This window comes from Drosophila elegans, unplaced genomic scaffold (genome assembly GCF_018152505.1).
Source record: "Drosophila elegans isolate 14027-0461.03 unplaced genomic scaffold, ASM1815250v1 contig_814, whole genome shotgun sequence".
Classification (NCBI taxonomy): Eukaryota; Metazoa; Arthropoda; class Insecta; order Diptera; family Drosophilidae; genus Drosophila; species Drosophila elegans.
In genome coordinates this window covers 890,132-916,132 of record NW_024546167.1, presented here as the reverse complement: position 1 = coordinate 916,132, position 26,001 = coordinate 890,132, and the positions used below count along the sequence as shown (strand labels likewise).

The window sequence follows — 26,001 nt, the reverse complement described above, 5'->3', positions numbered from 1 at the left end:
GGATAAGGGGAAAAGACACAGACACAGTCACTAATTTTGTTTTAAATTTGTAGATTTTATTTTTAGGTTTTGTGGCTTATCTAAGAACTCTAAGATTAGGGTTTTCACGAGCTTTAATAATTAGATGGAGATGGTTTAAGCCGCAAGCGTTGACTGAAAACCTACCTCTGAGAATTTATTCGGATTAAATGGAGTTACCATAAATTTTATACAATTTTTTTTTACCAAAAAATGTTATTCAAAACATTTTCTTAAACTGTGGGAGTTTTTTGATCTATAAAAACTAAAAGCATTTCATTATACTCCACCCCTGAGTTCTTGAAAAACTTCTAACTTGAAACTGTTCTCTATATTCCCCCAGCAATTAATCCGTATTATGGACCGACTACTTATGAAACTCTAATCTAAACTATAAACAAACTTATAGAATTTTTCTCACTCGAATCATTTATCTTCAAGTTGAGCTAAAGTTTTTAGTTTTTTTGTTCCTTTTGTTTTTTAAACTTTTGATTAGAGTAATTCCTCAAGTTGCCGTTTGCTAAAACTCAAAACGCTTTGGGGACACCGCACGAGAAAAAGAGAAAATAATAAAGAAAAAACTAGCCCAGGAAAATTACAAATACTTTTGTCATTACACGAAGCTCTCGGTTGCCAGAGAATTCCAATTGATGTGGACAATGCTCCTGCCCTTCGGAAAAAACTTTCTTCTCGGCGTCATTTCTCAAGCTCAAAATGACGAAACTCGCAGCTTGGATTATTAATTACAATGCCCAGAGAGATGAGATGGTTTGGAGATTTATTTAGGTGTGTGTGCCGCCGGGGCAGGCAACCGAATCGAAATCGAATACGAGAATCCCAGACTCACCTCCTCCCACCAACTGTGCGACAATTTTGACTTTTATAAATATTTTGACTTGTTTTTGTAGCTGACAGATACCTTCAGCCCAATATCTCTGGTCTGCTCGGGCTCTGTTTTTTCTGTTTATGCTGTTGATGTCGCTGGTTGCTGGTTGTTCTTGTGATGCTGCTGCTGCTGCCGGCGGCATATCTGTGACAAAACATCATTCAACGTGTGCAATGATTGATGATGCAACTCAAAGCAACTTGTACTCAATTTTCGCTGCCCGCTGAGCCAGGAACGTGGGGCTTATACACACACACGCCAGCGAACTCACATAACTTGCCGGGCATGACAAAATGTCACAAATATTCTACAAGCAATTTGTTTAAATATCGCATAAAAAAAGAGAACCAGAAAGGCAAACGTAAAATGGGGCTTAACAGGTAGGCTTTGAAATACCCTATACAAAAAGAAAGACTTTAAAAACTAGTTTTTATGGTCCAAAAACTTTGATACTCGTTTTAAAAATTATAAATATTGTCGATAGTAATTAATAAAAATTAATTAATTAATTAATACAAAGTAAATACTTTCTCAAATAACATTTAAATATATTACTTTAGCATATTTCAAATTATTTGGTTTATAATACAATGTAATGTATATCAATTTATAAATACACAAGATACTTTATAATAAGATACTAGTACCGATAATGTGTGATAACAAAGAGTACCGCATTTTATATTTTATTTGAATTTGTGGTTTTTAAAGTTCGATTATCATATATAAATAAGATAAGAATATATGAGGTGCTCATAAAATCAAATCTATCCTTTATTCACTCGACCAATAAACCCCATTGGCCGAGGGTATAATAAAACGAAAGGCGGTTGCGTGATGCAGCCGAAGACCAAGCGGGAAGTGCTTGATGGGGGATTTCAGGGGCTATATGTATGGATGTATATGTAGGTGGAGGGGGTATGCCTAAGTCTAAACTGGAAGCCCAAGTGATCGGGGAGCCACAGAAAGGCGCGCAGCCGTGCGGCAATTAATATGTGAGCAAGATGCAACCATTGCCATTACCATGTGCCTTCAACTTGAACACAAAATAGTTAACTAAAAGGCAAATGGCGAGGGCCAAGGAGGGGGCGGGGATGAGAGGGGATGGGCTGCAGTCCAGGTCGAAAGCTGGCAACGGCAACAGCTACATGATGTGCAATTACAAGGCGGGCTAGCAGCAGCAACACTGCAACAGCAACAGGAACGGCAACGGCACCGGCAACATTGCAGTTGAGCAGCAAAAGCAACAAAGCAACATAAGTGCAGTGTCTGCCCTGCCCTGCCCCGCCCCCTTTTAGCAGGCAAAGGAAGAGGAGCAACAGCAACAACAGCAACAGCAACAACCATTGCAACAGCAACAACTGCTGCAGCAGCAACAGCAACAGCAGCAGGCGAAGCAAAAAATATTGCATCTTCTCAAGCATTTAATCTTCTTTGCGCCTTTTTTAACCTTTTATTATTATGCCTTCAACGTGCAAACGTTTTGCTACGCTTTATATACCCCTCCCGCGTTCGCCTTAACCCTTACCTTTCCATTTTGTCCCAACTCGCCTTCCGTTTCGGGGCGCACTTACTCACACGCCAACCCTGGAGATGGAGTATTATTCCCAGTCTCAGTCCAAGTCCAAGTCCAAGTCCCAGATCGCAGCCAAGTGGAATTCCAGCTTCTGCTTTTGTTGTTAATAATTTCTTTTCACTCCTCGGAGCTTGGCTTTTGCAATTAGAATGCGTGTTAAGTGCACAAAGATATTGTACAAAAGATACATTTCAAGGGAGCAACCGCATTAGGGGATGACTTGGCTGCACAGAAAAAAAAATTACCTGAATATTATTATTACAAATTATTATTTATATTTATTTGGGTTGATGGTAAAAAACATTTACAATATTTAAATTGTATTATTTTCTATATCCTAAGAAAACAAATATCCTTAAATTATAAAAATATCTTTATAACTGATTTTTTATGTATTTACCAACACTGACTTTATTTCTAGACCCTTTTTATACCCTTTCCTTTTTTTCATGAAATAAATTCTAGCAATTTTGCATAGAATCACAAAGCGATGGCCATAAATTTCAAGACAATCAAATTTAATTAATTTTCCATGTGGGCCCAAAATCAAACCTCCCTCCTTGAGTAGCCCTATAACCCTTCACAGTAGGCCAGGCCAGTATCATCAACCCCTCGATGAATTGTTTGGGATTGCCAGGTTCTTCTTAAGCCGCTGATTGGAATATTTTTGTGTATTCAGCTCGGTCCAAAGCTGATTTTACGCTTTCATGCAATCCACAGAGTTCAGCTGAGTGTTGTGGAGTGGTTGGAAAAACTGTTGTCGATAGAGGGTTTTACAGAAGGACTGGGGATTTTCAATTAGATACGTCCTTCGTCTCGCTTGTTATTCCAATGATGGGATTGCCATTGTGAAGGGTTTTCGGGCGTGGGTCAAACTCGCGGTTTATTTCGGCAATTTGTCTAAGTGAAATTTGCATTAATCCCATGCAGATATCTCTTTGGATATATTTTTTTTCTATGCCATTATTGGGCACCGAGGCCCAAGTAATTTGCTAGACTGCGATAACAAACAAAAACTTTAAGCTGCTCAGACAGCTCAAAAAACGTTTAAGGGTTGGAAATTAATTAATAAAACCGGTGATGGGATAACGCGGGGATTTATCTAGAAATTTTATTGTGGGTCTTGCAACGCTTCATAGCGTATGCAAAATTTGAAAATAAATGTATACGACATGCAAGAAATTATTAAAAATAAATTATATCTCAACAAAAGTCAGCTTAAAAAAACGTAATAAAACCAAACAAAATCTTTTTCCATTTCAAAGACAACAAAAGAAATTCTTTTAAACAAAATCAATACATTAAATCAATTTGGCTACCTTAACAGACTTTCTCAGACTCCCAGGGAGAAAAATTCTTTCCCATAGTTCAACAGCTTCATTAGCATACCGGTAGTTTTCACACCTACGCAACTCATTTATGAATCACCTTCCATGATCACATTGCTACCGCAGCTGCGGTGCACTTAAGAGCTGTCTCACAAAGGAAAAGCCATCCACACACGCACTAAATATGCCATGCTGAAGAAGTGGCTTGACAAAAGCAAAACTGTATCTTATAAATACGATTATAGACCAAAGTAGCCACAGCTCACGAAGAGTCTTTTGGGGAGGGCAGCTGTAGAATGCCACGCTATAATTTCACGAAATATTTTCATGAAAAAAGCATCTACTGAAAAATGCATTAAGTGCAACTCTCTGACTGCAACTGCAACTGCAAATGCAACGGCAAGGAAGCCATACGAACGAGTCAGCAGTGGAGTAGGTACGGGGTTAAGCAGGGGTTAGGTGGGGATCTCGGTCTGTGTGCGATGTATGCTTAAAAACAAAACTGGCTTCAGCTTTATGGCAGCGTAAAACAAACAAACCAACTCACACAAAGTTCTACTTCTGCTGCTGCTCCGTGTTTTCTGTTGCTGATGAACAGTGTCGGCTACCAGACATTAGACTGGAAATATAGGTATAAACACAAATATATACATATATTTTTTATACCCTTGCAGAGGGTATTATAATTTCAGTCAGAAGTTTGCAACGCAGTGAAGGAGACGTTTCCGACCCTATAAAGTATATATATTCTTGATCAGCATCACTAGTAGAGTCGATCTAGCCATGTCCGTCTGTCCGTCCGTCTGTCCGTCCGTCTGTCCGTCTGTCCGTCTGTCCGTCCGTTTATATGCAAACTAGTCTCTGAGTTTTAAAGCTATCTGCATGAAACTTTCCCAAAAGTTGTCTTTCTATTGCAGGTAGTATATAAGTCGGAACGAGCCGGATCGGACGACTATAGCATATAGCTCCCATAGGAACAATCGGAAAAATGATTGAAAAAAATTATAACTTTGCTGTTTTTTAATTTTTTGTTTAGTTCTTCGACATATAGCAATGGTTAAATAATTCAGAATTATGGTTTAAATTTCATCAAAATCGGACGACTATAGCATATAGCTCCCATAGGAACAATCGGAAAAATAATTGAAAAAAAATTATAACTTTGCTGTTTTTTAATTTTTTGTTTTGTTCTTCGACATAAAGCAATGGTTAAATATTTCAGAATTATGGTTAAAATTTCATCAAAATCGGACGACTATAGCATATAGCTCCCATAGGAACAATCGGAAAAATAATTGAAAAAAAATTATAACTTTGCTGTTTTTTAATTTTTTTTTAGTTCTTCGACATATAGCAATGGTTAAATATTTCAGAATTATGGTTTAAATTTCATCAAAACCAGACGACTATATCATATAGCTCCCATACAAATAATAAAAATATATAGAAGAACAATCAAATAATTATGCTGCAAATCGTCATAGCTTCAATGTTTTTAAACATATACGCAAGTAAATCATAATTTTAATGTTTTCAAAAATATTTAATTCTTGCGATAGCTGCAAGGGTATATGAACTTCGGCTTGCCGAAGTTTGCTTTCTTTCTTGTTTTTATATAAAAATTAAAGATTTGAAAATCTTTCAATATGTGACAAATTTTATATAACTTGTTTTATAAATATAAATACTTGTTCATAACAGCAGCCTAAAAATGCTCTAGAGTTTTTTATGAGTATAACTTAAATTCACCTATCAAATGGTTCGGCTTAACTAAATTTTTTCTAAGAACATTTACCACGTTTTCCTATATATGCATAGATAAATACAAAAATTAATATATTTTCAAATAAGCAAAGCCAAAGCCGCCACCTAGAAAATAGCCACGTTAGCAACACTGTGTGGCATTGCCACTGCGACTGCGCCTTAATTCTGTCCACTCCTCCAAGCCACTAAATCTCTGATATATCCGAAAATGCAAGCCAGATTTGTGGAAAAGCAAAGCAGTGGAAGAAAAAATAAAATAAAGGGAAAGAAACATTCTGCATCTGGTAGATACATGCGCTCGAATGGTTCTGGCAAATATTAGAGCTATGTTCCTGCGGCTAAAGATTTAATGATTTGCACTTTTATGGAAATAATTTTTGCTCCTCTGCGAAGCTGCCTCAGTCCATTCAGCATCAGCAGTAGAAGCAGCAGTAGAAGCAGCAGCATTCTGTGCATGGCAGCAATTAAAAATATTTAATTATCGTGCAAAAAGTTGTCCGAACATGCGCAACATTTCTCACATGTCCAGTAGATACAGCAGAGGCCCGGGGAGATTAGGAAAACGGTCGAATGGTTGAATTTGCTGGGGAGCGCGGAGAAGGTGTTAGCATTCTGTATTAGAATCTACCGAAAAGCGTTGTTTGAAAATTCGGAGGCTGCCAGCGATTTCCTGTTGTCCAAAACCAGAAAAAAAGCAACACCACACGATACGCTTCTTGGGAAACAATTTGGCAGCTTTTGGTGGCGAGGAACCCCGACACATTTCGATTTATTCACTTTGAAGATGAACCGACACACGTTTATACCCGGCATTTTGGTCAATTTAATTCGATATAGGCTCTGCATATTAAGCCGCATAATAAAGTCAACAGTTTATTGATTATTTCGGTGGTTTTCTGTGTGCGTCGCTGATTGTGTGTGTGTGGCATTAAGAACACTTTTATGACTCAGAAATGATTTAACTTAATAAACTGGGAACTATCAAGCGCAGAATTTATGAATGAATCGTTAAAATTATGAACCATTATGATGATTATATCTTATGGTCTAGACTCTAGTCTCTATTCTGCAGATTTTTCTTGCCTTTTTCCTTGGGTGGTGATAAAATACTAAACGGCATGGCATGGTGAAAATATTTTCAGCAAATTAAAAAATATTTGCACAAGATTTCAGATAGCATTTATGTTATATAATAAAAAATCAAAAAGCAGAAAGCTACTCCTAAAATCTAGGCATTGCCAGTTTATGGCTTATGTGTTTAATCATAAAATCAAGTCAAGAAGCTGGCTTTTAAAAGAGTTTTAATTTAAAGTCTATGTGCGCTTAAAGCTTTCCGGAATGAAGCTTAGAAAACTGCTAGAGAGTATTAAATTTATGAATAAGTCATAGTCCAATTTTAAACACTAGAAAAAATTAGAAATAAAAAAAAATAAATTAAATGACGTTTATTTCAACAGAAATTTTGTGTATGGTGTATTAAATGAAAATTCCAATTGCACCTGAGCTCTTTACCTAATGAACTAAGATTCCTGCCATTCGTTTCATTATCTTTAGCGCCCTCTTACGATTTCAAGATCCCAGACCATTTGCCATTTACCATTTCCAAGCACAACTATTGCAGCTGTGAAAGGCAATTTGTAATTGTGTCGTTGGAAAAAAAAGAAATAAAATGGGAAACAGATGCCTGGGTGGCTGTGGAAAAAGCATTGCTCTGTTTCAATTTAATTAGCCATTAAAATGTCTGCAATTGTGTGTGCGTGTGTATGTATGTGACGTCACATGCCAAACAACTACGTGACGGCTTGCATCCTTTTGCACTCTCTGGGGGATTCACACAACACCAGAGTATCTTGGGCATCTTTGGTCTAGCATGGTCCTTATCCCCAGTTGATATCTGCACTCTACCTTACTTTTCCACCTGACACTGGAACTGACTCCACTTCACTTTTATTTGTCTTCATCTGCTGCTAACTGGCATTGGAGTCTCTTTTTCATTCATCTATCTGTTTGCCTCTGTTTGTGTTTGCCTTTGTTTGTGAATTTAACTAATTAAGTTTCCCATTTTCTCTCTCTATTTGCAGATGTAAGTGCTCGAACAGATTTTTCCAACCTTAAGGCGTGTGTGAGGAAATCAATTTAAAATTTATGCGACTTAGAATCTAGTCTATTGGATGTCAAGGTTTTGTTTGTTTTCTATTTTATGTGAAATTCATCAGTCATTTTGGTAAATTAATTTATTATGCTGGAGGATAAAGGCTTAGACATGAAACGACCTAACAATATTTAATTATAAGGCTTATGGGCTTGACTTTTTGAGTGGTATTTCATGGTTAACTTGAGTAAATGTTTTTGGTTTAGTTATTAAATTAATTTAATTTATTAATAATTGACAACGAGAATTAACTTTAATTTTTCGTATTTACTTACAATAGTTTCCTGAAACTTGTTAGCACCATTGACAAACCGGATCCTTATTCTGTTACTTAAAAGGTTTTTTATTTTTAAACTGAAAGGTATTCTATTGAGATAAATAAATCTTCTATGTCCCCTACTCAACAGTTTCTTCAGTCTTAAGATTCTGAAATGCAATTAAGTTTCTCGCACTACCAATCAACATTCAACACTCTCTCCTCGAGAGTAATAACTCAAAGATATTTTAACCCATTTACCATGAATGGCAGTCGTTGGAGCTCGCATTTAATTGACTGATTGCTGTTGAAATTGCATGCATGTGTCATCTAAAAAAAAAAATACTGTGAGAACGATTAAAAAAAAACGTTTTCATGTTTGCCGCGCTCTAAATCACAAACACATAAACCAAATTTAATTAAAATCCACTCAGTACGGCATCCGGATTATGTGCATGTGTCCTCTTCTCTATTATTTCCATTGATTTATTTTGCACACACTCACTGGGTTTTTATTTTAACATTTTCATTAAGAAAAACTACAACTGAAACTCCACTTGCTGGGTGTTCCCAGTCGAATAAACATAATTCCCATGATTTATGGATTTGGCACAATGAATAAACACTGGCAAAGTGCAGACTTTGTGCAAAAGAGATCGAGAACACACGAGCATTTATTTTGTTGGAGCTCCAATGTTGATATATTAGCCAACAACAACTATGTATACATGTTTATTATTAGCCAAAGGCTGGCCTCTAGAGCAAACTATAAGATCAGGGGAACCTGCGACCAGGGACCGGCCTGCAATCATAATAAATGTTCATTGAAACCTTTTAAAAATCGCGCTGCCACAGCCGCCGCGCCTCAATGAAGCACAGCAACAATAAATTTAAGCCACGAAGCCGGGCTCTCTATACCAGCACATAAACATTAATAAACTTGTTGCAATCCAAAAGATAATTAGCCGTGGCTAGAGCAGCAGCAACACCAGCAAACACCGAACAACAACGAACAACAACGAACAACTTACGGCCACCGCCACACACATCACATAAAGCCAAAAGACAAGAGCAGCAACAATTTGCTATTTAGTATAAAGTTTCATTAAAAACCCACTACGACTGACTGCACGGCCCATCATGCAGTTGTGTATCTTAAAGATACACAATGGACACAAAAGAGGGTCCGCTTCGCATCGTATCGCAGTGCAGTGCATCGCATCGCATCGCATCGCATCGCCTGCCTGCTGTCGATCATAATTTAACATAAAAATGATTTGATTACTATAATTTCTTTTGTGTTTTGGTATCACCTGGTAAGCTCATTTACTACAACGGCAACGCCGCCTATTACTCACACCGGTCCGGTCGGCAGAACCCCGGCTCCGGTCCGGTCCGGTCCGGTCTTGGGTCCTCGGCTTGGAGTTTTCGGTCTCAGTATCGCACCGCGGACCTCACCGCATGCAGCGTGTGTCGTTTTGTGTATGGCCGAGAAGAACCAGAAAAATTAAAAAAAAAAAACGAAGCCAAAGATGAGCACATCTCGGGGAGAAAAGGGAAAAGAGGCCCAAAATGAAACTGCGGGAAGGCAGCACCCAGAGTTCCATCATCACACTGACAAAAAAAATGGTGTCTGTATTTAAAACATATAACAAAAAAAAAACGAATTCAAAAATATACCCTTCTGCTGAGAAAAAAAAATACCCTTAAAGCCATAGCTAAATTTCTAAAACGTTTTCGTATACTTAGGTATCTGATAGCATACTTACATCTATTTTAATTAAAATAGGGAAATGTTCGAAACCTATTTTGGAACATTGCTATTTATATGATTTAAAGTTTAATAATTTTAAAAAGAGTTTAGAGTTTATTTTGGAAACTAAAGGTTCTCGATATCAAAATAATCGTTGTTATAGAAAAACGTGAAATAGAACAAATCAGAGAAGCAAAGGAAAAAAGTGTTAGCCAGAAAACTAATTAGGATTAAGCATTTTTCTAAAGAAAAAAATTAAATAATTTGTAGATCTTTCGTTGCTTTCGCTCAGTGCAATCACGAAAACTTGCCGGCCAGCGAGAAGTCAAAGTCAAACTGACAAACCCGTTCCGCTGTCTTGCAACAGCCTTCTGCCTGAGTCTCAGTCTCAGTCTCAGTCGCAACCAAAGTCAGAGTCCCAGTGTCAGTTCGAGATGAAGAAGAAGTCCAAGTCGAAGTCGAAGACGAAGACTTGCAGGCAATAATAGCATCGACTTAAGAGCCACGGAGAAGTATACTTCATCGGGTACTGGTACAAATATCTTGTTTCATGTGTGCGCTGGACGTTAATAGCAGGCCGTACCATTGTCCAAAAGCCAGTCAATGTTCCCCCTTTTGCTCCGCTCCTGCCTTTTCTTTATATATATTTTTCGTTATTTTTTTTTTTTTTTTGGTTTCCATTTACCTGTCCCTAACCTGTGCCACCCGGCCGCCTCCCCATTGTGTGTTGTGTGTACCGCTTGCATCTTCGGTGAGCGCCGCTTCTTGGCAGCCTTCGCTGCATTTCATCATTCATGCACATTATTTTAGCCATGGCCAGGCTTTAGGTTATATCTGGTATTCGATAAGTTGAGTGTAGATACGCTTTTAGATAGAGTTTTTAGAACTAGATTTTTTTGATAAAAGTAACTGAGTGCTAAATGCTATTTGAATGCAATGAGTACTGGAGGATATTAATATATTCACTGAAATGCATGAAACATGGTAATTAATTAAAGTTATTTTTCAAAGATCAGCGCAAAATAAATCTTTAGTATTAATATATACTAAAATCAAGTAAATAAAAGTAAAAAGAGGAACAAGATGTTTTACAAGGATTCCAATTTTTCCTATTTATTTAATTTCAAATTTTGTATTGCCAACTAATTTTTTAGTTGTCTTACGATTTACTAGAACATCTACTATTCGTTTTAAAAAATAAATTCAGCATCTTGTTTTTTTTTGTGCACTTTAGCGTTTTGTGTGCTCCTTACATCGTGTCCTGTCCCGCTTGCGTATCGCATTGGCCGAGGCTTAGAAGTGGAGATTGAGTTACATTGCTGGGGATTATTATCAACTGTATTATCTGGCTTTTCTTCTCCTGTGTTTTGCTTCGTTTTATTTTTTTTTTAGTCCAAGGCGGCAACTGCTTTTCGGCCAGAAAAAAGTCAAATAAAAATTCGTTACGCCGCTGCAGCGTTTACTCAACTGCAGAGTAAGATTCGTGGGTTTTGGTTTCGGGTTTTTCTGTTTTTAGGGTTTGCGCTTTTTTTTTTTTTAATGATACCCTCTCGAGTATTTTCTGTTCGTCTTCCGTAGTCTGTTTTGTTGAATTTTGTGTGTGTGTTTGATGGCCGGTTCAAGTGCCTTTTTGGTGCTGTTGTAATTTGTGGCTTTTTTTAGGGAGGCGACGGACATGCATGTTTCATAAGTTTTGGGGCAACAATTGTGTAAAATTATGAGCTGTCCGGATTTGCCATTTGGCATGGTTCCAGGGCATCAGCAGAAGCAGCTAGCCAACAAATTCGAGTCGGTCTTTTGTTTCATTTTGTGGCCATAAAACAAACTGGAGTAGGTGTTGTCGTTAAGTTTTGATGTGCCACATTAAACTAGACTCCCCGAGCAGATTGAGCTTAAGCTGGGCCACCCCATGGTGCAGTTTATGTTTGCAGATGAATGAAGCTACTAAAAAAGCGAGGAAGCCCACTGTGCCCTAATGGGAAATCAGATTTAGCCTATTGGCATAAAACTCTCTAAATGTATATAGATATAAACTCTATTGCCGCCTTGGCAGTCGGTCTTGTTTTTATTGATTTTTGTTTTCGCATAAAATTGAGACACGACACTTCCACACAGAGAAAACGTTAAAAAACCCCTGGGTATTCGTTAGCCCATAGATCTCGTTGGAATTGAAATTGAATAAAAGTGAAGGCCGTTCGGGAGTTGAACTTTGAGGAAATTAAATCACTTCGTGATGGTATTTATTTACGTGGGGGAAGTCTATGAACGTAACTGTCCATCTGATATGCAATTTAAATTAAAGGAATTTGGTGTACTAAAAGAAATGCCTTGGCTGAGCCATAAAACCAAACAAATTAGATTAGTTTTTTGCTTAAAAAAATTGAAAAAACGGTTTAAAATAACAGACGGCTCTTAATTAATTAAATTAATTAGCTTAATCTCCTATGCTGTCAAGGTTTTATGATTTCTTTAACTAGTTGATTAAACAGGACTTTTACAGTCTAAAATATAACTTGAAATTTATAAACAAACTATTGCTATAGAATTATAATTTCTAACAAAGCACAAAAATTGAAAAGTAGCTAAAGTTTTTCCTTCTTAGTCTTTGAAAACTTTTTTATTGCTTTTTTATACAATAGGCCACCATATCGACCCACAGTCCACCCCTAACTAGGTCACATTACAGTTGGCAAATGGCTGCGGTAAAGTTTTAAATCATATTTAAAGAATACGGCAATAGATTCGGGCCCAACTGTTCGTATGGCAACCGCGAAGACATATAACACACGAGGCACTATGTAGAAATAACCGCAGGGAAAGCTTTCGGGCACAAATATTGCACCACACTATTGGTGGTGGTGGTGGTGGTGCTGCTGCTGCTGTGGCTCGAGATGGAAGCCAAAGCGGCAAATGTTCCAGGAAACTATAAAAGACAATAGCGGCAATATGCCAGCTCTGGTTTTTGTGGTTTTTTATGCTCGGACTCTAGGATGAAGAAGCCTTTCTAGCTCTTGGCGTGGGCCTAAGTCAACAACAAAGAAGCGAAGCCTCAATGCCCTGGACGGCGCCTTTTGTTATATATATATACATATATATATATATGTATGTATAGGAAAACCCTCCAAAGAGCTTGATGGCTTGGGGTGGAGGAATGGTGCTTGGTAGCCAAGTTGTGTATGCTCACGCATTAATATAGTTCCAAGCTAAAGTACACAGGGGAAAAGGGGTACACAGTAAAGAAATTCTGCAGTAAAAAATACATATTATAAAATATTGTGAGCTTTACAAGATAAATTAACTACAATTTGATCATGATAAATGAAAATTTTATCATCAGTCTAAAATGCTAAACAGCACACACAAATTACTTAAATTAAATGTAAATCTAAAGCAAAATTTAATACAAATCACTTTAACAATTTTTATTTTTGAACACAGTAACATTGTACTAAAATCTATTTTGTATTTTCAATCGCTCAAACATGAATAAACCGTATTCAACCTGGTTAAATTTTTAGCTTATCATTTTAGATTGATCAACCTTTGTTTTTTAAATTAAATCATTATAATTCAACATTTTTATTTTTAAATATTTTTCTACATTTTATAATATTCAATTTATAATATATTCTACATACGATATTTTTCTATAATTAATATTTTTCTCTCTGCACATAAAGATATAGATGTGTGTGAAACTAGTTTATGACAGGGCCGAGTTGGTGTGGGGTGGCAAATAATGTTGTTTATGTGTAGGACCGAACCGTAAATATGACGCATCGTGGAGAAGAAGGGGTAACCTGTAACCTGGGCCAGCTGAAACTTGGCTGCCTGCAAGTGGACTGGTCAAGTGTAAAGTACGCAACTGCTCCTATTCCTATTCCTATTCCCAATGCCAATCCCATTCGTATTCGCATTCACATTGCCAATGTGCTAGTGCCATTTCCCATTGTGGTGTCGTCTGCAGAATCGCAAGACGACTGCTGGTCAAGTGTTGCAGTTGCTTCCTGCCTTTCGGTCTGACACTAACCTGGCCTCCAGCTTTTGCTATGCTCTGCTCTGCTCTGCTTCAGCTTCTGGCATTCAATGGCCAATTCTCCACGCAACCATCCTTGTTCTTGGGCTTGTATTTATATTTTCTTGGCATTGGCCTCTTCCCATGACACCGGTTAGCCGCATCTTCAGCTGCTCTGTGCTTATTTGGTTACTTTATGCCATTACCTGTATTCCTCCATAGACTACTACTCCTCTACTTCCTCTCTGTCGCGCTCTGATAATAAAGATGACAAAATATCTGGAGAAAATCATAAACCTTGTGTGTATGTTTGGAAAAATAATATCTTGCAGATATAAAGTACCATTTATGTCGTGCTTATATCTTATTTCGCCAAAGTCGTGCCATCGCAAGAGTCGCGAATACCGAGTCGGTTTTCGCAGTCCAAGTCAAGAGACAGGGAGTCCCAGTCGACGATGGAGTCCATGCGGCATTTCGGTTCGGTTGGGTTTGGTTTGCTTGCGACTTTGGAGGACTGCTGCTGCGTTGGGATATTGCTCTGTAGGCAGCGAACGAGCAGCACGGTTGCGTGGGCTACAGTGGTCATAATGTGGTTATTATGCTATAAAAATTATATTTTATGTGATTATGTTTTGGATTTAATAATAATAATAACTTCATTTTTTAAAAAAAGTCTTCTTTTAGGAACGGTGTTGATAAAAGTAATGCAAATTTTGATTTTTTTAAATAGATACTTTTGTAATCAGGTCTCGTCAGCGTTTTAGTTAAAAATCATAATTTTTTTTTTTTTCCTGTTTAAATTCAACAGACTAAAATCTATTAAAGAAGTATGTGTAATCAAATTTTCTTTACTGATAAAATTACTAAATTTATAAGAGATTATATTAATAAAGTTTTTGTATTTCATTTTCGCTTTATTTTTTTGTTTGATTTAAATATATTCATGAGGACAATTTTCCTGGTCAATATTTGTGAATTTAATTTTGACTATTTGCTTTTTCATGTGTGGTTTTCACCACCGAGCGTGGAATTGGTTGGAGCTCTGCGGCACTTCTTCACATGACGGCGACAGGCAATTGGCCCATTGCAGCGCCAGCGACGCCAAAGCCATGGCCACGTTGTCATCTTGGTCAAGGAGTCGAGAAGGAGGATGGAAGTTGGGTCTATTGGCAATCTTTGTGCCGGGCCAAGTATCTTCTCTTTTCTCCTTTTCTGTCCAGCTCAGTTCGGTTATATTCCGTTCAGTTCTGGTCTGGCCGACTTGTATATATGCTTTCATTACGAGCTTAGTTCACGTCACAATCAGTTGTTGGCATCGTTTATGCCGCATTGCCACACTAACACAGACACAACCTACAAGTGTGGTCAGAATAATAGGGCTTTGAGTTTAAAACCTTTGTTTTAGCTGTGTATGAATTGATTTTTAATATTTAACCGCTTTTTTGGTAAGATTGAGATATCTTTACAGAGGGATAAATAATTATTTTGAGAGACTGTATAAATATTTTTTAGGAGAAAAAAAAAGGATACTTACGTTTACAGTTGGCCCTCTAATATATATAAGAAAACAAAAAAGGGTTACCATCTTAAATGGTTGTTCGTTTGAAATAAGTTTATATTTCGATTTTTTTTTTAATGCTTTTTAATTAAAGACAAACACTTATTTTTAATACAAAAATACACTTTGTATTATTTTCTAGGGACCCGTTAATGTTACTATACGTTACTATACAAAGTTCAAAATAAATAGTATTTTGTAAGAGGCATCTCTACTGCTATTATTTTGACCTCTTCCGTACTCATAGTAACTAGTTGGCTGCTGTGGCAACTTCTTCAGCAAAATGTCTTTCAACTTATCGCACTCACACACACACATATTGTATACTATATGTATCCTGTGGAAACATGTGAGGAGGCTCGCTGGCAATTTGCATGCAACCCAGGAGAACCCCTCCGCCAGGAGAACCCCTCCGCCCCTGCATGTAATTTATGCGTTTAGATAACACTTTGCTAATTTTGAATGGCATAAATTTTTTTTACATTAGAAGGAGAAGACGGAGTGGCCCAGTCCTTGTGATCGTGCCTGTAATTGTGTGTGCGTGTCAGTTACTTATTTTTTCCATACTCCTTTTTTTTGCTTTCTTATTTATTTCCCTTTTTTTTTTTTTTTTTTTTTTTTTTGCATGCCGCACTTATGATGATGTATTGATTGTTCGAGGTGTCAGATTTTTGTTGTTACGACCAACACTTTTGCCTGGCCTTTTTCTCCGCTTGGCGTAATTAAAGGAAATATTTGAGATATGCCAAGATAATAGTGCTGGAATGTTGTTGGATTAATTAATTGAAAATGAGTTGGGGATTTGTGGCGGAAAGGAGGTAGAAAGGCAACCGATATCTGGTCTGTCTGGCTTTATTTGGTGACTCTTGCTGTTACTGTTGCCGTGGCTGTGGCTGCTGCGTCTGTTGACCATGTCGCCCGTTTGCTTATCAGTGGCAGCATTGACTTTTTATGGCCATGAGCAAGAGGAGACCGGACCCGCGACGACTCTCTGTGATTAATAAGGATTTTCAAGTCGTTAGCCGTCTTCGCCAGCCGTTCGTCGCGTTTTTTTTTTTTATGGCCACGAGGGAGAGAAACGAGAATCGGATCGAGAGACGAGGCAGGCAAATTACCGATTTCAACAATGTCGCTCAAGTGGCTTAACTAAAGTTTTGGCTTTGACAAAGCCCCCCTGAAAAACGAATGAAAAATGTGAGCAAAAAAAGACTTAAGCAAGAGGAAAACCAGCAGTTGATGCTTGAATAATGATGTGATAACCGTAGGCATAAACTGGCCCATGGACCCAGGATGATCCATTCCAGTGTCCACAACTTTGGCCAGATACAATTACGGACTTAAGACCCAAAGAAGTGTCAGTCTAGCTATTTTATAGCAAATTTAAAAGAGCATTAGAACTCTTTAAATATTTAGCTATTTATATATACCTCTTCTTTTTTGCTTTAGCTAAATACCATTGCTAGAACAAAAAGTCTACATAAATGACTTACTTGATTTCTTTAATTCATGTTTGTATAATGATTAAAAATCATTTTCGCTGTATATTAAAGTAAAAAAGCTACTTCTTGCTACCTAGGCAACACTGATTAACACCCACTTACCCCTGCCCTGAAGCAATCGCGTCACAGCTGCATTCGCTGGTAAAAAGTTGCTGCTTAAAGTTTTCAAATTATTCTAAGTAGGGCAGAGCAGAGGATTATGCTATGGGAAATGCTTCTTTCTTGGCTGGCGCCTTGGATTAGGCTCGAATTAAATTGGAATTAAATTTGCCGCTTTAAGCGCGACAGAGTGAACTGAAACGAGTTAAGCATTTGCCATTGCATTTGCTTTCACAAATTGAATGGGTGAATCAAAGCAAAATTGCTCGGTTAAGGGTGAAATTTCAGAAATTTTCTCGGAATGACTGTATTTTAATGTATTTATAAATAATGCGGTTGCAATTTGAAATCATAAATACTTGCTATACAGATATTAGAAACAAAAAAAACAAAAAAAAAACAATTTAGCAAATTTTTTCCTATCCTCAAGGCAAGTTCGTTTTTAATTTATGCAAAATATATTCTTGTTTTAATAAGCGTACATATTTTGAACCAATAAGCCGTGTTAAATATGGCTAAATATGTTTGCCATGCAAACAATAAGACTTTTTTTTTAAATTTAGTTTAAATTAAAATTTAATTTTGTTACTAAACTGTGCTAAATTAAAGTTCCTTATGTGTAAAAACTGTAAACAGTTTTGTTGTGTAAATAATGAACAAAAAGAGGCCAACAAAAATGTTAAGAACTAATAAGCTTTTTTTGATGGCCACTAAGTCTACAAAATTAATTAAATTTTCGTTTATTTCACGTGTTTACCTTTTCCACATAAAATGAACTTTTTGTCGCAAGAAAATGCATTTATTTCGGGCTTTATGCTAATAAAAGAGTGGAGAACTTTCCCCACGAATTTTGACAGACTAATGGAATGTATGAACTCTCGGCTGTCACATTTGACAGCGGGGCTACCAAAGTTCTCTATAAAGTGCTAATTAAAAAAAACCAATAGAAAATATGTATTTATTCGAAAACCAGTGAAGGGAAGAAAGTTGAGCAAACAGAAAATTTTGTAGGCATAATCAAAACTGCACGGAAAAGATGTGGTTACGGTTCTGGTTTCTGGATTTTTTGTGCCCCACTGAGTTCCCAACGGTTGCTGTAATGCTCGTGGTTCACTCTCTAATCATATGCAAGTGTTGTGGAATTAGAGGCTGTAAAACTCAATCAATTTTCATAGCATTACAACAACGAAATGCGAACCTTAGAAGTGCACCGCCAACCCAAAGGGGCAGAGATATATAAACAGTTACGTTTGTCTTAATTACATATCAAATATATCGCCTCGCTGATTGATCTCAAGCCAAGCCAAGCAGCAGCCAAGGAAGTCGATGCCTTATACCAGCCTCAAGTGTTCCCCTCTGAGTTGGGCGGCCATAAAATCAACATAAATCTGAGTTATAAAAAGTCATGTTCGGCTGCACTTAATTAGCGGCCGACCTCTACGGACTGAGTGTCATGCCCATATGTCCTCTCTATTACGATCCCATCTCGTTCTCCATAAATACCAGAGGACCGTGGAAGGCTCCTCCTTCCTTTTCGAACAACCGACTATAATTCACACAACTTGCTGATGCGTGTGCCACGAGTGTTGAGCCCAAAATGTCAACAATATAGCACTCCCGTTCCCATATCTTTTCTAAATTCGGACCATATTCCCACTGTCGCCTCGCGCTCCAAAATTAAATGGTGTGAACGAAATTTTATGCCGAATCATGCGTGGAAAATGATGAAGATGCCGCCGAGTTGAGGGCAGGGAATCATCGAGTTTCTACGTTCCATGCTCGGTTGAAATATATTTGCGTGCCTCATTTCATTTGTTTATGTTTTTCTAAGGAGATTTAGAGTCGAAAAAATGTGGTAATAAATTCTGGGAAATTAGTGCTTTAATTGTTGATCAATTAAGTGAATGAAAAGTATTGAATTTCATTCTATAAACGGTTTGATTTATCAAAAGTATTTTACATTAAAAAAAATTTTTTTTTTTTTTGCAGTATAACCATTAAGAGGACTTAGTCATAATTTACAGTTATTGTTAAATAAGAAATATCTTAAATTTTGTAACTTAAAAAATTGAAGGAAAACATTTTAATTTTAGCGAGGATTTAGCCATAAATTACAGTTATTGTTACGGCATGTCCGTGCTCTAAATTCCAAAGGCAATTTATTTTCCGAGGGCTGAGAAACTCTGCATGTGTGGGGCCTCGTTAGAGGAGCCAGTTGTCTTGATGAAGATGCACACACTCGGCCATGATAACTGGGTCCCGAAATTAAGTTGAAAACAATTTAAATTTGTTAGAAGCCGCCGGCGACGAGGCGAGGCGAGGCGAAGTTCCAAAGAGTGTTGTCGTGGTCTTTTCTCCATGCCAAAAATGGGTAAAAACACTTTCCAGCACAACAACACGGCACCGGCATCAAATGTAGAATGTGGCGGCCAGAGAGATGTTGACGTCAAGCGACAGCCACGAGACACTTCACTTCTACACGTATACGATGTACTTGTTTCTTTTTCTCTTCGCTTTTTTTTTTTTTTTTTTTTTTGGGCGCACTTTTATGAGTAATTTCATGTTGTGCGAACCGTTTTGATGGAGTTGCAATGTCGTCTCCCTGGGGAATGGGGTTTTTCGGGAATTCAGTTTCTGTTCGGAATTTTTATGGACTAGTAAAGAGTTGGTTTGGGGCGTACATTTAGTGTCGAAATGGTGTTGATTGTGAAGGACTCACAGGCTTTAGTTTACGATTCCGTTTATGTTTTACAAATAACTCAAGTATTTCCAGTTGGCCAATGGAATTTTAATTACTTTAAAGTATTTTTAATTTAGTAAGTACTCAGTACTGTTAGTAAACATTTATTTATCTGAGTACCTTAATAGTTTTCATTATAATAACAAAAAAAAATTTATAAACTTATAATGACATTAAATTTATATATGTCATGTCATATTTTATAATAAGTATATATGTCATTTAAATACTACTATAGTATTTAATACTTTAAACCTGGAATTCCGTGTGCAAAATAAAATGTATACTCCAACAAAAAAAACTGAAACCATATGTTCAAAGATCTCCATTTCAATCTCCTTTCAATCAAGTTCAGGCAGAACAGATCAGAAAATCTCTTCAAGCCAGAAAATATCCCTCATCAAAACTCCACTTTTCGGATCGTTGCGACTTCATTTCAAGCGAAACATCTTTGCTTCTCAGATTTCTCGACTGTTTTGGCAGCCTGTGAAGTCGCATCCTCCCTCGATTCCCACTCTCTGAACCCCAACCCAGATCCCTTGAAAACACTCGAGTACTCAAGTCCACCCAACTTGGACGACAATTAAGTGATTCATTAAAAATGACAGAGCATGAATTGAATTGAGGGCCAGAGTAAGAGTTGAGTTTTCTGTTCTGTTCTGGTTGGGTTTGGACTTTGGCTTTGATTTGAAGTTTGAATAGAACCCCAAATAGTGGTGGGCTATGTAGAGGAAATGTCAGTGCGTGCCAGAAGATAAGGGAATAAAAGAAAGTTGTTGATGTTGCCGCCGACTACCGTACAAATTGCGACCGGCCGTACGTGCACAAGTATTTGAAAAACTCATTTAAATCCGATGGACAGACGACCCGTCTCGAGGGTGGGAACCGAGAACTAGTAAAAATCAAATGCAAACGACGATGGCTGACGCTGACATTTGATGCCAAATTTTCAAGTGGAGAGACCAGCGGCAGTGGCAGCCAAAACACTTGAGGAATTGCCGCCGCTGTCGTTTAAAAGATGATGGCATGAGATACTCGACGAAGTGCGAATGTGTGTTGCCCCGCAAAAACAGTAAGAAAAAATCATGCTAAAAACTAAGAACATGGAGAAACTTTTTAGAAATACTTTATTGTTGATACTTAAACTTAAAATGGATCCCGGTATTTTCATTTGTTGAGGAACTTAGATAGATACAGTTGAACCTTATTGACTCCAACCATCTGCCACCAACAAAACCACCAACAACTTATAAAATTAGAGATCGGGAAAGTTCAAGTTATGGACTGTGTTTAATAAAAAATGAAAATAATATAAATCTTAAAGTTTACCTAACCAAAAAAAGAGACATTTCTTGAAATGATTTAAGTATACTATTTTTTTTTTCGGTGCCTTTGCCGCCCTGGTAGCAGCTTCCATGCTCCGCCGACTGGACCAGTCGTAAATATGAAACACAAACAAAAGCGGCCCGTCCAGACAGAAATCAGTGGAGTTGTAAAAGAAGGAGGCACAGTCCGATTCCGAGGCCGTCGCATTAGTATACGGAAGCTTGAAAACGAAAAAATTACAATCTCAACCGTTTGGCAGGCAGACGATGACAGAAGAAGCGGCGTTGTTGCTGCAGTCTGGTGGCAAAAAGGAAGAAAAGTGGCAAGGGGCGGAAGATTCCGTCGGCAGATAGCTATAGTCGGCCCAACCAGGCCATAAACTGGCGACTATGAAGATATATTAGGCAAATAGATGGATGGATGACTATAGAACGCCATCTCCATCTCTCTTCTCGGTTTTTTTTTTTTTGTTTTTGGTTTTGTTAGTCGCCAGCCGAAGAGAAACAATTTTCGACAACGTTTTGGCAAATGCAAATGGAGTTTGACAGGCGGCCGCCAACGTTCCACCATCAAATAATAATAAAAGACTCACGGAAAAGGATGGCTTTAGAAAACTAAAATGCCTTAACGATTGGCTTATACCCTTAAATGTCAGGAGGAATTCTATACGAACTTAGATGTAGTTGTAATGAAAACGAAAATATGTATTAAGAAAATTATAAAGTGCTTTTAAGAGATAAGAAAAGTAATAGAAAATTTACCATCTTAGAGTGACTAGGAAACGTATTAAATTCTTACTTATTTTAATAATTATGATATATTAAATTACGATTTTCTTTTTTATAAAATATTCCTTATATGTTTCGTATACTCTTCAGACAGAGTAAAGAAAAAGGTTATCAGCAATATTACGGCTTATGATGAGTATGATGAACATTAGAAAATAAGTTTTCTTTTAGCTACCTGACATATACACACACACACACACACACACACACACACACACACTTCAGTCACTGCGCATTGCGTCTCAAATTACATGACCATGAGAAGATTGGGAAAAAAAATTATTACAAAAGATAGACAAAAGATGCGAAATATTTGCCCTGACTGACTGGTGATGGTGATGGCGATGACGATGACGATGACTATGGGAATGCTGGCAACTGCTGCTAGAAACTCACACAGTGCTGCAGAAAAGTTAACGCACGCAGAATGTGCAAACAACAAAAAATACAAATATGTCTGCCGGTCCAGCCAGCCGCATAAATACTCTCCGGGGAGTTGTTAGTTTCGTGGGCTTCTCTCGTGTGGATTGAACGGAATATGCGAAGCCTTCAAGCCGGGGATTCTCGCCATAGATTGGTGTGGGCTATAGTTTTCGTCATCCCTCTATTTCTCCCGGAGCAGATCCTTCGGCACTTCAGAGCAAGAGCCTCTACACTGGCAAAAAAAAAATGTATTTATTTAATACACATCAATTAAACAAGTCAGCAAATAAGTAAAATACAAGTATACAAAAATACAATACAATTTGGAATTCAAGGATTATACATCATAAGTTGTAGAATTTAATGTGTTTAATTAAAAATTTTTGAAATATTTATTTTGTTTATTTAATAATTCTTAAATAATAAATAATAAAGCAAAGTTTTACTGTTTTGTTACGATAAAAAATTTAAACTAAGAAATCAATGCTTCGCTCAATATTATTTTTTACCATTCTTTTAAAAATAGCTTGTTTTTTTAATGTTTTTGCCTCTTCGTTGATTGTTAGAGCTTAATTTTGTATAAAGACTTAACTTAAGTAGCTACTAAAACAAAGCATTAAAGAAATTGTAAACTTGTACTTTCAGATAAATTTGAATTTAAACGGCTTACACTTTTAGTTGTTAACAACTGAACAGTCCTCTAACGTTTTTAATTGAAAAAGTAAGAGCATTAAGAGGAGCTTTCAAGAAAATATTTCATGAAATAACATTTATTGGCGTTCTGTTCTTCAAGATTTATGCATTCAATCTGTATAAATCAGGGCTCTTTTCGTGAATTTAAAAATTGTTCTCCGTATTTATTTATTTCGCCTCGAGGGCGGCGATTGCGAGTGCCACCCAAGTTGCCTGTTTATGAATTACTTCAGCCGTGCAGCACGTGTACATATGTACTATAGTTATGCATGTACACTGCACAACATGTATTTATGTATGAGTATAAAATGGAAAGCATAAACAACGACGGCGTACGAAAGCCCTGTAGCTGCAACAAAGGGCATCTCACTGAAATATGCTGCAAAACTGCGAATTGCAAACTGCAAAACGAAACGAAACCAAACCAAACCAAACCAAACGAAACGCACTGTGTGCAACAATTTATGGCCAACATTCAACAGCGGCGAAAGCAAAAAAAAAAAAAAAAAAAAAAAAATACAAACTGAATTGTTTGCGGCAGCATAAAAAGTAGCCAAACAGAAGGGCGGAGGGGCGGTGCTGGCAACTTGGTTGCTGCATTTCTTTGCATAAATTGCAACATTTTGTGGCACCGAGCTTGGAGTTTCTGCTGTCGCTGCTTAGGCAATTTGTCATTGCAACTATCAGTTCCGTATAAAGATATCCAGATAAAAATAAATCTTAACGTACGAAAGAAACCCGACCTCGACAATTTAATGAACAGGTGAATGTGCCAACTAAAAGTTTGACTGCATGAAAACTTTTTCGTTTGGAATGCATTAAATGTATGCGAAAACTTCAGAAGAAATTAAAGTCAAGAAAAATGCTATGAGTTGTAAAGGGCACAGGAAAATAAATATAGTCATTTGTTTGACAAACACATGTTTTTTTTTTTGGATTTCTGTAATGAAGAATAAAAAATTGTTTAAACAAGTTAAATACTTAAAACAAAATTCATCAAATAAAAAGTTTAATCAATATTAGGGTGAATAATCTGGCACTTAGTAAATTAAGTTTCAAATCTATAAGCTTAAGCTTGTATTTATCCTGACTTTATTATCTAACATTTTTGGTAGATTTATTTTTTTTTCACTGCAAGAGTTTCAAGTCTAAGGAATCACTCAAAAAGTGCGAAAGTATTTCCACACGCCCCAGCAATTGAGCAGAACGAGTTGAGGCGTAAATATGCTGCTGCCACACTGAGATTACCCATAGCCCCCGAAATGCATTTACGCCAACTCAACTGATGCAAATCTAATTCTCGAATGTCTCTAGCACACACACACACATACACACATACACACAGACAGAAGGGCGCAGTGCAAAATATAAACCTCTCAAGTGCAAACACCATTCAAAAACTAAGCTAAATTTATTTAAGGAACAGCCAGCAACGACGACTGCTGCAACCGGAATATTTTTTCCACTACGTTCTCTATGTTTTCTACGTTTTTGGTTCGGTGTGTGAGCTTCTGCACATTTCACTTAACAGAAATAAAAACTGAAAAGAAAAGCCAACGCAAATGCGAGCAAAGCCCAAACCAAATCTAACTGAACTATACCGTGACAAAAAAAAAAGAAAGGAAAGAAAAAGTCTAAGCGAGATAGTTTTTTGAGCTACATTGACGCATAGTATATAGAAGTATTTTCAAAGTTACTGATAAGGTGTTTTTATTAGGTCTAGGAATCATATACTCACTCAGTTTTGATGAAGGCAACCAAGAATTTTTCGGCATATATAATAGTTTTGTGCTAAATAAACAAGAGCATTTAAAATTTATGGCGGACATATAAAAAGCCTGGTTGTCCCAAATCTGCCAGATGTTATAGAGCTCTGAATTTTTCAAATACTGTCGTACTTTTATATGTAGTTTGAAGACTTTTAAAATTGTACAATACATTAATTCAATATTATGTTTTAATAAAATACCGTTTATATGGAATTGAACATTCCCACTAATCAATACAAAGTGGTGTTAGTTTCTCTTAAGTTTTGAACATATTCTGAAATACCCTTTATCCAGGTTATACCGACAGAAGTGAAAAAAAACGATGCAGAGGCAGCAGTGCAGAGCAAGAGCAGCCAACAAATGTCGCCGGCAAAGACCAAGAAGTGGATGGAGGTAGTCGCAAAGCCGGGTAAAATCGAGGCGGGGATATATAGTGGCGGTTGGGGAAATTGCAGGAATGAGATTCAGGTGGCGGCTGGAAAACACTCGGGAAATACGTTTACTGTTCCCCCTCGTCTGCCGCACTGTCGACCAGGTCCTGGTGCCATGGACGTGTGCATGCAAGGTGCTCGTATAATGCGTTGTGCGTGTTAAAAGATAGTTTTGCCCAGCTCAACGCGAGGCCAAAATCCACCAAGTTTCACACTGCCAGTGCCAGTGCCAGCAGTTGGAATGGAACACACAGCCCAAACTCGAACCCAAACCCATGCCCATGCCCATGCCCAAACCCAAACCCAACCACACAGCCCAGCGACAGGTAGTTTTACACATTGAAAAATCCCAAACACCGTGACACGACTCGTTTTTGTCTGGTTTTTTCTGGGTTGGGAGATGGAGATGTGCTCCCGTTTGGTGGCTACTGTTTGGGTGTGTGTTTATGGGGATGGTTCCCTAATGGAATAGGTCTAGGGATCAAGGCAACGCGAGACAAATGCACAAAGCCCCTTCCGCACTCCTTTGTTTGTTCAGAATTCAGCAGCTGCAGCAGCAGCAGCAGCAGCATTGGCATTGGATCTTTTCAATATCTGCGCAGCCATAAAAAACGGGGTGTGCTAAGGGGATTTCTTGGCATTTGACTGCGATTTGTTTTCGGGGCGGAGGAAGGTCATCAAATGGCCTCAGAAGGATTGCCGTTGTTTCAGTTACATTTTAATGGAAATTGTGTGCAAAAATGTATAGTTCAGTTTATAAGTGTTTATACTAATGTCGAACTAGAACATCTATAAAACATTAACTGAATGTTTTAAAAGGGCAATATATGTTTGATAGTTAGTTATTTTTTTAAGCCAACGAATAAATTTTTAAAGATCTTTAATATATTTTTGCCTTTAGAAAACCTTTTAAAATACGTAACATTT

General features: G+C 37.3%; 1 protein-coding gene and 1 long non-coding RNA gene across 4 annotated transcripts in view; both read left to right on the top strand.

Moving 5' to 3' along the window:
- LOC108141777 overlaps window positions 1–15,887 on the top strand; it is a 41,263-nt gene extending 25,376 nt beyond the window's left edge. The window contains exon 3 of the long non-coding RNA XR_001774257.2: window positions 7,654–15,887. This is a non-coding gene — a long non-coding RNA (uncharacterized LOC108141777). The remainder of the gene's footprint in view (window positions 1–7,653) is intronic.
- LOC108141775 overlaps window positions 1–26,001 on the top strand; it is a 79,948-nt gene that overhangs the window by 25,926 nt on the left and 28,021 nt on the right. The window lies entirely within an intron of this gene.